Raw genomic sequence first — 2,935 nt, 5'->3', positions numbered from 1 at the left:
GGGGACACTGAGACCCCCTTGGGGACAAGGAGACCCCCCTGGGGACACCGACCCTTCCCTCTGGATCGTCCCCGTGGGATCGGGAGCAGCCGGAGCTTCTCCAGGAGCCGCGACTGGAATGGAGGATCCGGGGGGGCTCCGGAGAATTTGGGGACACCGAGACTCCCTTGGGGACATCGAGACCCCCTTGGGGACATCAAGACCCCCTTGGGGACACTGAGACCCCCCTGAGGATCCCAAGAATCCCGGGATTGTCCCCGTGGGATCAGGAACAGCCGGAGCTTCTCCTGGAGCCGTGAATGGGATGGAGAATCCAGAGGATTTGGGGGGCTCTGGGACCCCCCTTTGGGGACACCGAGACCCCCTTGGGGACACTGAGACCCCCTTGGGGACATCAAGACCCCCTTGGGGACACCGAGACCCCCCTGAGGACCCCAAGAATCCCGGGATTGTCCCTGTGGGATCGGGAGCAGCCGGATGGGACCGAGGGCGTCCCTTGGATCCATCCCGGGGACTTTTTGGGACCGAGGAGCTCCACAGGGACCTGGGGGGGTCCATATGGGATCAGGGGGACCAGGACCCTCCATATGGGATTGGGGGTGTCCCTGTGGGGCCGGGACCCTCCATAGGGGACCAGGAGTGTCCATATGGGATTGGGGGGACCAGGACCCTCCATACGGGATCGGGGGTGTCCCTGTGGGTCCAGGACCCTCTCTGTGAGATCACAAGTTCTGTAGGGGACCAGGACCCTTCATATGGGATCAGGGGTGTCCCTGTGAGTCTGGGATGCTCCATATGGGACCACAAACTCTTTGGGGACCAGGAGTGTCCATATGGGATCAAGGGTGTCCCTGTGGGGCCAGGACCCTCCCTATGGGACCACAAACTCTATAGGGGACCAGGAGTGTCCATATGGGATTGGGGGGACCAGGACCCTTCATATGGGATCGGGGGTGTCCCTGTGGGTCTGGGATGCTCCATATGGGACCACAAGCTCTATAGGGGACCAGGAGTGTCCATATGGGATTGGGGGTGTCCATACAGAGCTGGGACCACCCCCTTTGGGGCCAGGACCCCCCATATGGGACCAAGACACTCCATATAGGACCAAGACACTCCATATGGGACCAAGACACATATGGGAGCGGAGCTTCCATAGGGGACCGAGAGGATCCAGACAGAGCCGGGACCATCCCTGTGGGGCCAGGAGGCTCCATATAGGGCTGGGACCATCCCTGTGGGGCCAGGAGGCTCCATATAGGGCCGAGGGAGCCCTGTGGGGCCCAGGACTGTCCCTATGGGGCCGAGGGATCCTTGTAGGGCCTGGGACTGTCCCTATGGGGCCAAATGGTCCCTGTGGGGCCCAGAACCCCCCCTGTGGGGCCAAGAGATCCTTGTAGGGCCCAGGACCATCCCTATGGGGCCAAGGGGTCTCTATAGGGCCTGGAACTCTCCTTATGGGGCTGAGGGGTCCCCACAGGTCCCAGAATCCCCCTACGGGGCCAAGGGATCCTTGTAGGGCCCAGGACTGTCCCTATGGGGCCGAAGGGTTCCTATAGGGCCCGGGACTGTCCCTATGGGGCCGAAGGGTCCCTGTGGGCCCAGAACCCCTCCTATGGGGCCAAGGGGTCTCTATGGGGCCAAATGGTCCTTGTAGGGCCCAGGACCATCCCTGTGGGGCCAAGGGGTCCCTATAGGGCCTGGAACTTTCCCTATGGGGCCGAGGGAGTTTATAGGTCCCAGAACCCCTCCTATAGGGCCAAAGGGTCCCTATAGGGCCCGGGACTGTCCCTATGGGGCCGAAGGGTCCCTGTGGGGCCAAGGGGTCCCTATAGGGCCCAGAACCCCTCCTATGGGGCCAAGGGGTCTCTATGGGGCCAAATGGTCCTTGTAGGGCCCAGGACCATCCCTGTGGGGCCAAGGGGTCCCTATAGGGCCTGGAACTTTCCCTATGGGGCCGAGGGGGTTTATAGGTCCCAGAACCCCTCCTATGGGGCCAAAGGGTCCCTATAGGGCCTGGGACTGTCCCTATGGGGCCAAAGGGTCCCTATAGGGCCTGGGACTGTCCCTATGGGGCCAAAGGGTTCCTATAGGGCCCGGGACTGTCCCTATGGGGCCGAAGGGTTCCTATAGGGCCCGGGACTGTCCCTATGGGGCCGAAGGGTCCCTATAGGGCCCGGGACTGTCCCTATGGGGCCGAAGGGTCCCTATAGGGCCAAGGGGTCCCTGTAGGGCCCAGAACCCCTCCTATGGGGCCAAGGGGTCTCTATGGGGCCAAAGGGTCCCTATAGGGCCTGGAACGTTCCCTGTGGGGCCGAGGGGATTTATAGGTCCCAAAACCTCCCCCTGTGGATCCAAGGGGTCCCTATAGATCCCATTTCCCCCCCCCCCCCCCCCGGGAGCAGCTGGAATTTTTTGGGAGGGGGAGCAGAACCACAAAGGCAATAAGGGGGGGTTTGGGGTCCACCCCTTTCCCCCCCCACCTTCCCCTACAACCCCTCCCCTCCTCATTTCCAAGGGTTTAAACCCCTCAATAATTAATAATAATAATAATTAACGCCGAATAATTAATTAATAATAATAATAAGGATCTTCCAGGCGCAGGAAAAGTTAAAAAAAAAAAGACAAAAAAGGCACTTTTTACCCCCCCAAAAAAACCCCAATAAATTATTTTCTAGACGAGCGGCTCAGGAAGGGGGGAAACCCCCCCCCCCGCGACCCCAAACCCCCTCCCCGACCCCAAAACCTCTTTATAAAAACACTATATTTGTATAAATGGCACCGTTTTTACCCCGATTTTCGACCTTTTCTTGCCGGTTTTTGGGGTGGGGGGGGGGAGGGAGAGGAACCCACTAAACCCCCCCCCATAATTTGAGGGGGGGTGACCCCAAAAAACACCCCCCGACCCCTTTTTTTTACCCCCCTCCTCGTCTTA

At 60.2% G+C, this 2,935-nt stretch overlaps 1 long non-coding RNA gene across 1 annotated transcript; it reads left to right on the top strand.

Annotated features, from left to right (window-relative positions):
* Positions 1–553: 553 nt before the first annotated feature.
* On the top strand, positions 554–1,199 carry LOC113980868. Its single transcript, XR_003538234.1, has 3 exons — positions 554–599; positions 630–767; positions 1,003–1,199. It is a non-coding gene; the product is annotated as an uncharacterized LOC113980868 (long non-coding RNA).
* Positions 1,200–2,935: the final 1,736 nt, after the last annotated feature.

The sequence above is a fragment of the Neopelma chrysocephalum genome, unplaced genomic scaffold (assembly GCF_003984885.1).
Source record: "Neopelma chrysocephalum unplaced genomic scaffold, ASM398488v2 Primary Assembly neopelma1_95473, whole genome shotgun sequence".
NCBI lineage: Eukaryota > Metazoa > Chordata > Aves > Passeriformes > Pipridae > Neopelma > Neopelma chrysocephalum.
This window is presented reverse-complemented; position numbering and strand designations above follow the sequence as displayed.